The 13,397-nt window shown below is 45.9% G+C and overlaps 1 protein-coding gene across 4 annotated transcripts in view; it reads right to left on the reverse strand.

The window, feature by feature from the left end:
- Positions 1-13,397, reverse strand: part of ST3GAL2 (ST3 beta-galactoside alpha-2,3-sialyltransferase 2) — a 56,981-nt gene that overhangs the window by 41,540 nt on the left and 2,044 nt on the right. For 3 of the 4 annotated variants that reach the window (XM_036751212.1, XM_036751217.1, XM_036751216.1), the window contains exon 2: positions 4,495-4,634. The exons of the other annotated variant lie outside the window; for it this stretch is intronic. The gene's annotated coding sequence lies outside the window, so the exon portion shown is untranslated. The remainder of the gene's footprint in view (positions 1-4,494; positions 4,635-13,397) is intronic. 4 annotated transcript variants of the gene reach the window in all.

The following is a 13,397-nucleotide window of genomic DNA, read 5'->3' on the forward strand; positions in this document are numbered from 1 at the left end:
GGAGGGATTTGTTTTGGTCAGTCTGGCCCCATGACAGCTGGGCACAGGGGACAGAAGGTGTAAAAAGGGGATTTCAGCTGAATGCCAAGAAAACTTTCCTAACGATGGGAGCCGAATGGGCTGCCTCAGAGCTAGCAGGGTCCCTCGCCCTCACAAGTAGGCTTGGGTGACCACTCGTTGGCTGTGTCATAGTAGGGATTCAATGGCCACAGAGGCCCAACTCTGACATTCTGTGGCTGCTACCTCTGATCAGACCCAGAGAAATTGAGAAGGGGCAGAGGAAGTCCAATGGGAGCCACGGTGTGGAATAAGGTCAGCCAGCCAGTCAGCAGGAAGCATCAAACCTCTTCACCTCCTCTCACTGAAGCAAAGCTTCTTAACTTCTGACTCATGTTTCCCTGTGGCAGCATCGTGAAGCCTGTGGACCCCTTCTTGGAATCGTGTTTTTAATGAAAGAAAATACTATATTTCAGTTAGAAATTTTCAGTGAAAATAAGAACATATCTTTTTTTTTCCCCATCCAGGTTTAGAGAATGCTTGGAAATCTATACATGGACTGCTTGAGGGTCTGTGGACCCCAGGGTAAGACCCCTGCTCTAGACAGAGTCACAATAAAAGCAGAAGGCTGCCCAATCCGAGAGGATTCTAAGACAATATCATTACACCATACCCAGGTCAAAAGAGAAGCCCAAAGCACAGGATGGCTTCAGCTCCAGCCCAGTGCAGGTGAGTGATAAAACATGAACATGCCCATCCAGAGAACAAATAACAAATACCGAGGTGGGAAGGACAGTGGAACAGGGGGCAGAAGGCAACTTTATACCATCTAGGAAACAGGAATGTTCTCCTCCTCTTTTTGTCAAGGGGAGCCAGGCTGGGGGAAGGCCCTGACCACTCTAAAGCCCTCCAATTGACATTTCTGGCTTCGGCTGTCCTGTTGCTCCCCTGCGCTGCCAAAGTAACTGGCCATCCTCGCCAAGGTACTCAGACCTCCTATACAGGGCATGGTAAATAATGACCACCATTCATAAAAACAGAACAGCCAGTCATATTAGAGCTCCTTGAGGGCACAGAGGCTAGAGCCCAGAGATTCTATCTTTTAGTTGGCCTGGACTAAGGCAGAGGAGGCTGCTGTATCTCTGGGTTCAAAGTCTCTTTGAAGTTCAAGGGTGGTTCTTTCTTGACTGAGGTGAGGCCCTTGTTCTTGCTGTTTAGTCATCTCAGTTGTGTCTGACTCTTCATGACCCCATTTGGGGTTTTCTTGGCAGAGATACTGGAGGTTTGCCATTTCCTTCTCCAGCTCATTTCACAGATAGGGAAACTAAGGCAAACAGGGTTTAGTGACTTGCCCAGGGTCACACAGCTAGTAAGTGTCTGAGGCCAAATCTGAATTCAGGAGAGTCTTTCTGACTTCAGGCCTGGCATTCTACCCACTTCACCACCAAGCTACCCAAAGTGAGGTCCTTACAAAGCAGAAAACCAGGAGAGAAAACAAAGCTATCTGCACTGACAACCAGGATGGTCTACAATTTCCAGCCATCTCCATAGGATTCTGTGATCCCAACAACTCTCTTGTGCCTGCCTGTAGGGCCAAGGGGATGTCTCACCCAGGCAGACTTTGCCAGGAGACCGGACCAGCCACCCAGAGGCTATATAGATCATCCCCATGCACACACCTGATACATTAAGGCTTAGTTGAGAGAAACCAAGAAACCAGAACTCAGCAGGGCACATTCTTCTCCCAAGTGGGAAGCCAACAAAGTTTGTCTTTAGGGTGTCCACATTCTCCCTTTCAGACTTCGTTTTCCTCCCTGAGCCTCTAGGCTTGGGGCTGTGCTGATGCCTGTCATAAGAAGAAGGCATCAGATAAACTGATTCATACTAAGGTGTTAAGGACTTAATGTGTTAACAGGCAATGAGTGAGAAACGCTATGAATCAGCTATAATTGTAAAGTGACTGTGACAAATTGTAGCATTCAGTGAAAAGGTGATTCCTCTTGTGTCTAAGACTGTTATTATGGAATAGAAATGGATAAGACCAGTGTGACTGAACATACCTAATGCATCCAGTTGGAAGGGTTTAAATTACTGGAGTCTGGGAGTCAGCAGGCGGGCATGACCAAATGGCCAAGTGGTCACTGTGTGTGTACAGGAATGGGGGAAGTCACTGAAGTGAGTTAAAGAAATGTTTAAAATCTAAGTTGCCTGAAGAACACCAGGGGCATCCATGTAAGTAAGGAGGCCCCAGGTGCCCTTCAAGGTTTGTGCCAAGCATCCTTGGCTGAAAACCTGCCTCAGGTATATGATAAAGCCTCCTGCTCTCCCTGGCAATGATCTGTAAGAACTGCCCACATTGGGACTTCCTAAGGTATCCCATGGGTACCTGCTGACCACCCCTACCCTTCACCAAGGACCAGCCATCCCAAAGGACTGGTAGCTAGGAGTAAGTGCACGTACAAGTTAGGATCAATGAGGGAAGGGGGTAAGCAAATCTTGGAGAATCAAGAGCCTTCTGGAATTTGTCATCAAGGGTCTGAATGTACAAAAAATACAAGCTGATCCTTAACATGTACTTTACCCTTTTCATGGAGATGAAGAAAGGCACCGAAGACAAGGAAGACTTTGGAGAAAGGGGAGGAGGGAGCATTTTTCCCAGGACAGCAAGTTGAAAAGTCATCTGCATTTCAGAACCTGGATGCCTGGAGTGGGCAATGCTTACTTAGCTCAAAGGAGGGAGTCTCTAAAAGTCGGATGCCTGAGCGGAAGGATATTGGGGTAGGGGGCCCTTCAGGGCATCCTTCAGATTACACAAGGCAGACTTCCCTGGACTGCCTAGTCAGTGTTCCCTGAGAAATCAGAATCCTTCCCATTCAAAGCAGGTTAGTGTTTACAACAACTTTGTGAGGCAGACAGTACAGATAATATTGTCTCCGTTTTATAGATAACCAAGGCACAGAGTGGAAAAGTGACCTGTTCCATAGTTAGTTAAGTATCAGAGCTAGAGTTCACACTTAGGAAGCAGAGTGAGTGGTATAGTTGAAAGGGCACTGAAGAAGGAAGGAAGGAAGGAGGGAAGAAGGAAAGAAAGAAGGAAACAGGGAGGAATGGAGGAAGGGATGGAGGGAACAAGGAAAGAGGGAGGGAGGAAGAAGAAGAGAGGGAGATATGGAAAGAGGGAGGAAGGAAGGAAGGAAAGAGGAGGGAGGGAGGGACAGAAGGAGGGAGGAAAGAAAGAAGGAAACAGGGAGGAATGGAGGAAGGGATGGAGGGAACAAGGAAAGAGGGAGGGAGGAAGAAGAAGAGAGGGAGATATGGAAGGAGGGAGGAAGGAAGGAAGGAAAGAGGAGGGAGGGAGGGACAGAAGGAGGGAGGAAAGAAAGAAGGAAACAGGGAGGAATGGAGGAAGGGATGGAGGGAACAAGGAAAGAGGGAGGGAGGAAGAAGAAGGGAGGGAGATACGGAAGGAGGGAGGAAGGAAGGAAGGAAGGCGGGAAGAATGAAGGGAGGGATGCAGGGAGGGGTGGGAGGGAGGAAAGAGGAAGAGAAGAAGGGAAAAAGGAAGGAAGGAAGGGAGACTACAAACCTGACATGGTAGATAGAACACTGGACTGGAGTCAGGAAGCCCTGAGTCAGAGACTTACTAGCTGTGTGACCCTGGCCTTCTCAAGCCACAGTTTCCTCATTTGTAAAGTGGGAATAAGGATAACACCCAGGTGGTGCAGTGACACGTTAGAGACATGGGCCTGGAGTCAGAAGGACCTGAGTTCAAATCCAGCCTCAGATACTTCCTAGCGGTACAACCCTGGGCAAGTTGCTTCACCCTATTTGTCTCAGTTTCGTCATCTGTAACATGAGCTAGAGAAGGAAATGGCAAACCAGTCCAGTGCCTGTGCAAGAAAACCCCAAATGGGGTCACAAGAGTCAGATACAACCAAAAAACAATTAAAAAAACCACCTCTCACAGGATGTTCAAAGGATCAAATGAGGTAAATATATGTAAAGCAATTTGGAAACCTTCGAGTGCTAAATAAATGACAGGCATGACCAATTAAATCATCATGGTCATCATGGAATCTCTCTTCAAGAATCTTAAAGCACATTAAAGACCTAACAAGTTTATTGTAGGAAACAACCAATCATACATTGGCCAGGCACCTGCCAAGTGCTCTGCACTCTGTGAGACCCTGGAGATCCAGCAGGAGAACTGGCCCTGGATTGTGAAATCCAAGCAAGGGAGATCAGACTTGATTGGGGAGACAACTCAACCACTATTCCTAAGCAGGGGAGTGATGGCTTCTGGTGATGTTTTGGGAATTTCTGTTGTGACATGAGTGATGGGAGGCCAGAGAGGCTGGCCCTTCTCCCTACTTTGGAAGTGAGGTATTAGCAGAGAGAAAATGGCCTTTATAGTGGAAAGATCGGAAGTTCTGAATCTTAAGCCAAGGTCCCTTTGGGGATCCTTAGGGCTAAGCTTACACCCTCCTATATACTCACAGATGAGAAGATAGTTCAACCAGCTTTATGCATCCATTGGGTCCTCTTAAGGGGAAATGCCATCTGGACCACACAGCCCTGAGAAGCTACCATGGCAATCTTCTTGTCAGGGAAGTCCACCAGGCCTGGTACCTTTATTCCTTGAAGAGAAGTAGTAATAGAAAGTAATAGGGCAGCCTGGAGGTAGGCAGGAGGCTTGCCTGTTTTCTTTTTCAGTGGCCACTGGGATAGAGTGGCTCAGGGCCAGACTATCTTTAGCAGTGGGGAGTTGGAGAAGCTGACCAATGAGGGTTCAAGACTGAGGAATCTAGTACACCCACCTCCATCTAGAGTTGGCGAAAATCCCCAAGTCAGGCTTGGTACCAGTCTACTCCTGTTAGGCTAGACCCCTCCTTAGGCACAGACCTCCTCCCTCCTCCCAGGATGCCTTGGTCACAAAAGAAAGAAGGTTGGTGGTGGGCAAGTCTCAGGAAAGGACTTTTATAAAACTGAGTCTGGGAAGGAAAGGCAAGGATAGCTTTCTAACAGATTGTCAGTATCTGTGACGCCCTGGGAGAGAAAACAGCTGTTTGGAGCAGAAAACTCAAGGAATTTATCTCTCCCCTCTTATCAGGCTGACCCTTGGCATCCTCACAGACAGCAGAGAACAAAGAGAAGCATTAAACCAGCCCTCCATGCACATTTCCTGCAAACACAGCTCAAGTGGACCGCCCGGCAGGAGACAGGGCAGGAAGTACAGATGCCTTCCTCCCCAGACCTCAGGGGACATGTCTCTGGGGCCAGCCTGCCTTATCCTTCCCCTGAACGAGGCCTTCCGAGCTCCGGGGCAGCCTTCTTCCTTTCCCCAGCCTCCGCCTTTCCGTGGGTCTCCTCACCACTCCTTGTTGCTGAGCCGCTTCTGTTGTGTCTGACTCTTTGTGACCCCATTTGGGGTTTTCTTGGCAGAGATACTACAGCAGTTTGCCATTTCCTCCTCTAGCTCATTTGACAGTTGAGGAACCTGACACGAACAGGGTAAAGCAACTTTCTCAGGGTCACCCAGCTAGTAAGTGTCTGAGGCCAGATGTGAACTCAAGTCCTTCTGACTCCAAATGCCAGGACTCTAGCTGCCCCAACCCTCCAGCCCACCCTTTTCCGCATTCTCAAAAGCCTTCTCCTCAATGAAATTTTCTCTGAACATTCTAGGACAGGGGTTCTAAACCTGAGGCCCCTAATCTTACTTTTAAAAACTTTATTTTTAAAAACCATTTTAATAACTGTTTTTAATATATTTGGTTCCCTCTGTTATCCTACATATCTCATTTCATGCATTTAAAAGCACAATTCTGAGTAGGCTTCACCAGATTGTCACTAAAGAGGACTATGACCCAGAAAAGGTTAAGAACTCCTAAGTGGTTTCTCTCTCTCTCTGACAAACCTCTATGACGCCTATCTTGTAATTCTCAAAAATGAAAGGATCACGTATTATTGGAGGTAAGATTTTGCTTTATATTTCTTTCCTCCTCCTATAGTAGTACTTGATCAATCAATAAGCATCTATTAAGCACCTACTATGTGCTAGATGCTGGGGATACAAAAAACAGAAATCAAACAGGGAGCTCACATTCTACATGTATACACACAATATGTAAACATGTGAACAAAATAAATACAAGGCAAATTGGGAGAGGGGATGGGGGGGTGGGGAATACCAAGCCACCAGGGGGTCGGGAAAGATTCCAAGCAAAGGGTAGCTTCCTGAACTGAGTTCTAAAGGAAGCTAGGTGACATTCAGATTGCTCTGGAATGTCTGAAAAGGGCTTTTACATACTCTATCTTATTTGGGCCTCATAAGAGCCCTGTAAGGTGGCTGCTACAGGTTTGATCATCTCCATTATCAGATGAAGAGCCTGAAGCCCAGAGGTGACATGCTTAGCAGCTGGTTACATGGAAATATTCAGTCATCTTTCCATTCTAGCAAGATGCTTCCAGGACTCCAGGCGGAGCCTCGGAAGCTGAGTTCCAGGCGGCAGGTAGTGTGGGATTCCGGGGCTTGCTGGAAGCAGGTACTAAGAAAGCAAGTCAGGCAGGGTGGAAAAACCATCCCAATCACTGTTGATACCAATAATACAGATGTTCTAGGAAAACAGTCTGATCACCAGTGGCCCTGCTTCCCTTCTCCAAGGACATTCAATAAATAACAACAAAAATGAATAGGAGGGGGAAAGGTCAAGATCAGCCAATGGTAGCTCAGTACTCTGTTCCCCTGCCCTGAATCTCTTTGCTCATGTGGGGACCCCACTATTACTTAGGGTGGGATTCTATTTTTTGGCTTGAAAGCTGGGTAGCCGCTTAAGAGAACTAGTCAAAATCTATACTGTACTTAGGCTGTATTTATATACTTTTTTTTTATTGTATACTGTACTTATACTTCTTTAGACCTAAAAGTCTCTAGGGCATGCTGGGGGCATTCTGAAGTCATCACCGTTTCCCAAGGACCCAGAGGCATCAAAGGCAGGATGGAGAAACTGAGGCCTAGAAGGTATATGGTAAATAAGTCTTGATTATGATATCTTACTTATTACTGAGGACTGAAAGTTCATATTCACATCTTTAACCACCACCACCACCACCACCCCCTTTTTCCACTAAGGCTTATGGAGCTACCATTTTTTGGCAAGAGAGGGTGATGATAAAGGGTCCCAGGCTGTAGAAGTTCTACTTCCCACCTGTAAAGTGAGAAGGGTGGGACCAGATAGCCTCTGAGGACCCTTCTAGTTGCAGATCTGTGCTCCTGAGTTTCATGATTTTCCCTGTGAGAGTTCCATTTTCTGGTCATTATTTTGCAGATGGGCTGCTCCTTCTCTAATGCCCAATGGAAGAATCCAATTGTTCAAGGCTCAGGACCTCCCTCTCCATTTGGCCTCCCAGCTAGGGCTTCAGCCCTGGTTGATTCACCAAACAAAGCACGCCCACCAACCCTCTCACAACAGCTGGGAGTTGTGCGAACTTGGGTCCAACAGGAAGTGCTAAGATTGGATGGTTGAGTCACAGAGACCGCTCACCAAAATACCACAAGGTTCGAAATGAAAAAACTGATTTCTCAACAGAGATCCAACAGGAGATGCTACCCAAACTCTCTTCACCCTCTGCCATTGGGACTTCTGAATTCCAAAGAAATTTCTTAATCAAACAATGACAATGTTGGCCAGAAACTCCTGAGTTTTCTGCGGACCCCACAGGTGAGCAGAGAAGCAGAGATCAGAGCTACTGTTTCCTGATCACCTCCCACCTCCCACCTCCACCCCACTATTCTCTTCTTTGCTGGGCAAAGGGTAACTGAGCTGATCTCTCCTTTTCCATTCTTTCCTTTATCTGCATGGGTTACATTCTACTGCACCTCTGGTGTAATGACTATATCTACTTTCTCCCCTTCTTTATTGAGAGAAAATATCCATATTTTGCCCTCATATCCTTTCAATTTCTCCCCAAGTCCTGTATGTCCTACAGCTCCCCCCCTCCCCCCACTCCAGTAGCACTATCTGACTCTAGCACATTATAGTATACAGGATGAGGGAAACCAGGCAACTGAGCCACAAACTGCCCTATTCCCGGCAGGGAATGACAATGACCTGAAACTTTCTAACAGCCTGGGATCCTGGGTCTTTGATGTTGGGGGGTGGGGGTGGAAGGAATGGGCCAGAGATCTGGGGATGTGGGGTAGGAGAGGAGAGCCTCAAAAGAGGCCAAGGCTTCTTGCCCCTTCAGCTGGCCTTGCCTGCCAACCCCTGACTCTTTTCTATCTCTCCAACAGAAGTGCCCGGCACAAACACCCAGGATGCCTCAGCCTTTCTACAGGTCCCCCTTCGACTATTTTAAAGAGCTGCTTTGGGTGTGTGCAGGTGGTGGCAGTGACAGTCAGGCCATAGGCCTTGGAAGAGTGGCAGGTGACACAAGAGGGATTCTGCCCTCTCCAGTACTGTCCTCTGTATGCTCCAAAAAGAAGTGAACTAGGGGGGAAGACAAGTGACAAACCACAGAGAGGCAGGCAGACAGATCCAGGAAATTAGGAGCCTGGCCTTAGACCATCAGCGGTCTATTAAGTGCCCTCCTCTACAGAACACACACACCCTGCCAAATCACACTGTCTATGCTTAGTTCTCACAATCCACTTTCTCTTCTTGTTCCTCTACACACACACACACACACACACACACACACACACACACACACACACACACACCCAATAAAAAAATACCCCCTGTAGTCACCCAAAATAAATATCTCGTTGATTTGTCCTCACCAAACCAGGTCCCTCAGGACCAATTAGCTATTTACTTTTTGGCCTCCAGAGAAAGCCACAGGGCAGGGAAGCCTGTGGGAAGCTATTAGCTCTTGGTGCTGGCTGTATTCTAGTCGCCTGAGCATCTGTTTCCAACCACTGGTGGGGACTAGATGATTTCAAAGATGCCCTATCTAGGATCACAGGTGAGCACTCCACCTTCATGCCTTCTCCACTAATCCCAGGGCAGGGAGTGTGATCCCCCCAAAGCACCATCAACTTAGCTCCACTGCTTCTTCTCAGAGTGGGGATGGAGGGCTCCTGTCATCCTCTGGAATGCTGGGGATTTGCTGCCAAAAGAATATGTGCCATGGGTGTGGCATTAGAAAAAATCTTTGTATTAGGAGTTGGAGACTTGGTTTTCAATCCTCCCTCCCCCCATATGTATATGTGTTTCTTTCTCTCTCTCTTTCTCTCTCTCTCTCTCTCTCTCTCTCTCTCTCTCTCACACACACACACACACACACACACACACACACACACACACACACACACAAACGCTCCAGCGCTGAGCCTCAGTTGTCTCACTGGTAAAACAGGGGTAATTATACTTTACTTTTCTGAAGCCAGAAACATGTACTAGATAATCTAAGGCAACATTTGGCCTTCCTGGTGTTGAGCCTAGGCAGTCCTCAGGATGATAACCTGTTTTTGTTTTTGCTTTTTTTTTGGGGGGGGGGGTGGTTCTGACCTCATCTCTCAGAAGGCATTTCACATTCCTGTCTTTTTCTTTTTCAGGGTACACCTTCTCATAAGTGGATCTGGGAACAGGTAGGGGAAGAGGAGGGAGAATGCAAAACTGAAAAGAAAAGGGAATTTTTTTTTTAAAAATTCCAAAACGCAGAGAATCTGGAGCACACGAGGCACCTTGATGCATGTCTCCTTAGCCCCAAAGCCAGTTGGAAAACTGGGTGGCCCCAAACCCTGTCTATCTCCCTCGGGCTCAGTAAAAGAAATTTGTACCAGTAATATCAAAGTTCTACTGATAAAATTATAATTACACATGCTTATAATTGCACATAACGTATTATTAATAAGCAACAAGAAACATAATGGAATTACTTATTAGTGAATAGAATGAAATTGGATGAAAACCCGATTTCTCTCAGATAGCCAGAGAGCTGCAAACTCCCTCCCTCTCAAATATCATTTAGCTTGTTTTGTCCAAGAGCCAAGCACCTTTTATTATCACTAAAGAGTCTACAATACATAAACAGGGCCCTGAAACTCCCCAGGGAAGTGGACAAGTCCATTTGGATCACAAGGGGTATGTGTGTACACGTACGTACACGTGTACACACACACACACACACACACACACACACACACGTGAGTACAGAAAACTAAATTTTAGGAGAAGCCAAACAGGGAAGAGAAGAAAAGATGCCCCAGCCAACCACTGCTGAGGGCACTCGTTTGTCCAGAGACAGAGGGGAACAGACAGAAAGCTTTTAAGCTGCAGGCTGGTTTGCTATACTAATGACCCAGGTTAGACTCTCACCTCTCCCCCTTACAGGTGTGACCTTAGGCAAGTCACCTGATCTCTCTAAGCCCCAGTTTATTTAAATGGAATAATACTTCCAGTACTTACCTACTTTGTGCTGGGCACATAATGGGCACTTAATATTTATTGACGATTGACTAAAAGAGTTATTGTGAGATTAAAAGAGATTTTTAAAAGCACTTTGCAACCTTTAAAGCCTTGTTAACATCAGATACTAACAAGCTTGCTGGCTTCAAGGTCAGCATCCTGGCCTTTATCCATACTTTATCTTATACTTACTGTTCCACCTGTCGTGGACTCCCTGGGGATCCTGGGCAAGCCATGTAAGCTCTCAATGTTCTGGACAAAGTTCTAAGATTATAAATTGTGGAGGAGGTGCTGACCTGCTTTGGTAGAGGGAGCTGAGCAATAAAATTAGAGGTCCAGTCTCTATGTCAGTAGTTTGGTCATTTTTCAGTTGTGTCTGACTCTCTGTGGACCCCATTTGGGGTTTTCTTGGCAGAAATACTGGAGTGGTTTGCTCTTTCCTTCTCCAGCTCACTTTACAGATGAGGAAACTAAGGCAAACAGGGTTAAGTGACTTGCCCAGGGTTACACAGCTGCTAAGTGTCTGAGGCCAGATTTGAACTCAGGAAAATGAGTCTTCCTGACCCTAGGCCCCATTGTTCTAGCCACTGCACCATCCAGCTGCCCTATTCCTATATAGGCAATCTCTATACCTACTAGTATTCAGATCCCAACAGCTGTCTGTCCATCACCTTATGTTTCACTTCTTTAGTATGGAAATTGTGGAATATTTTATACCATTTTATATCATTTTTGTAATTTCAATCAAGAGCCTGGACCTGGGCTTCTTTGTTCTCTAAAGTTTGCTCAGAGAATATCTTTTCCTGAGAGACTACCTCACATAATATTCTACGGGTATATACTTCAACTGACCCTTGTCAACACTCTTGTCTTTACAAACCTATTCTTTTAAGGAAAATCTTTGTCTTGTGGTTAAACATACATGGGGATCATAAAAGTGAGGTAACACAGACTTCTGAGTCTGCTAAAAATTATGTATATAAGTTTTCTCATTCCTTTGTTCAGGCAGTCAGATTCAGGTCTGACTCTGTGCATGCATGTATCACTAAGTTTAAAGGGAATGAATGAATAAATAAATAAGCAATATGAATTTTTTTTTCTATCACCTAGCCCATTGTTTCCTTCAACCAAATTTTCAGGTTTAACAAAATGAACCCAGATTTCCAGAAAGTCCACAATTACCACAAACACGGGCCCATAAGCTCCTAAAAACTGCAGCAGCCCAGGGAATCAGGAACCCACTTGGCTGCTGGCTTCCAGCAGAGAATTACCTTAGAAGGTGATCCTGCATTTGCCCAGAAGCCTTTAGGGTAAGCCATGCAGAAACCCAAAACTGAATGTCAGGGCCAGGCATTAGCCCTGGTCCTTCTGTCTAATATAGGGCAATCACTTCACTGGATCTCAGCTTCCCTCTCTGGGGATAAGAACACTCACCCTATGTACCTGGCAGGGATGTTGTAAGAATAAAATGAGATAAATGGAAAAAGTTTTGAGTAATAAAAACACAATGTAATCATTCTAGTGCCCAAGTTAGGCCCAAATGAGAAAACACACTTTCTTCCCTTTACTACAGAAATGGGGAATAGTGGATGTGGAATTATATATGTATACTTGACAGTTCATGTTTGGTTGGCTTTGCTGAACAGTTTTTTAAAATTATTATTATTATTTTTAATTATTATTATTTTAATCTTTATGATATGGGAAGATTCACTGGGTAAGGGAGGTGGGAGGGAACATTCAGAAATGAGTGTGATGTAAAAACAAAGGGCAGCAGTTTCTAAAAACAATGCTTAAACACAAGTCCCAAAAAGTCACCACAGGTGGTCCACCCAAACTTTCCGGAAAATGGCAGTCATACCCAATGGGCAGGCACAGTTGGGTTTCAAACTGCATTATGGGTGGGAGCTCCCCTATCAATCAATGAGATCACAGAACCATTTGAGTATTAAATTCAACCCAAGTGATTATTAATCCTTTTCCAGATGTTTTGGCTCCCTTGGGAGCTAGCCTGACTGGGTCTTACCCTTCCCTTTGTTTGAGGTTGTCAACATCTGCTGCCTTTAATAAGAGGTCTCTGGATAAACCTGACCCCTCAGGCCTCTATGAAGCCATCACCTCCTTTTGCAAAAAAAAAAAAAAAAAAAAAAGGCCTGGATTTCTTCCTGAACTTTAAGTCATTCTAGAAAAGCAATTTCATCTGCTCCTCTAGTCCTAAGCTCTTTCAATTCACAGTCTTCTTTCTATTAAGTAGCTACAGGCTAATTTTGGCAATGGATTTCAGGGTCAACAGTGAATTTCTGAAAGATTAAGGCTGTTTGGGTGGACCTGAGAGTATATAAAACACCCATAACATCAGCTGAACAATGGAACATGAGGGCCAGAGGAAAAGGCTGGAAGAGCTCTCCCTGGCAAATGGCCAGAGGAAGCAAGGTGGAAGGAGGTGTAGCAGAAGACCTCTCCTCCATCTTAAGAATTTAGTCCTTCTCTTCCCCACATTTCTTCAGCTAGAGTGGCTCCTCATCCACCATCCTGAGGAATTCTTTGGAAACAAGTCAGTTTCTCTACTTTCTACTTGGACTCCTGCTTCCCCCTAGTCCTATTAAGCCTGACCCTATTAGCCCTGAATTTTCTCTTGTTTGAAACCGGAGCAAAAGGAAACCGGAGGTCAATACCCCTCTACTAAGATCTACAAACCATCAGCAATTTCAGACCCAGGCTGCCTGTTCCTGCTAGACTTGGCTAGCTCCTGTTGTAAGAGAAGTCCCTCTCCAAGAGACAGATGTGTGGCGGATGCCTGTGCGTACTTTCCGGGAGGGGGTTAATCGAGCAGGTAGCCTTCAGGATTGGTGAGCATTTGATCTCATTACTTCAGGAACTCACTCAGGTTGGCTTGTGAAAAGACTTTGGGAATCCAGGAAAAGTACAGTAATCCACCAACTGCCTCACTTCACCACATGGACCCGCCTGCTCATGCATGCATACACACAC

The sequence above is a fragment of the Trichosurus vulpecula genome, chromosome 3, assembly GCF_011100635.1.
Source record: "Trichosurus vulpecula isolate mTriVul1 chromosome 3, mTriVul1.pri, whole genome shotgun sequence".
NCBI lineage: Eukaryota > Metazoa > Chordata > Mammalia > Diprotodontia > Phalangeridae > Trichosurus > Trichosurus vulpecula.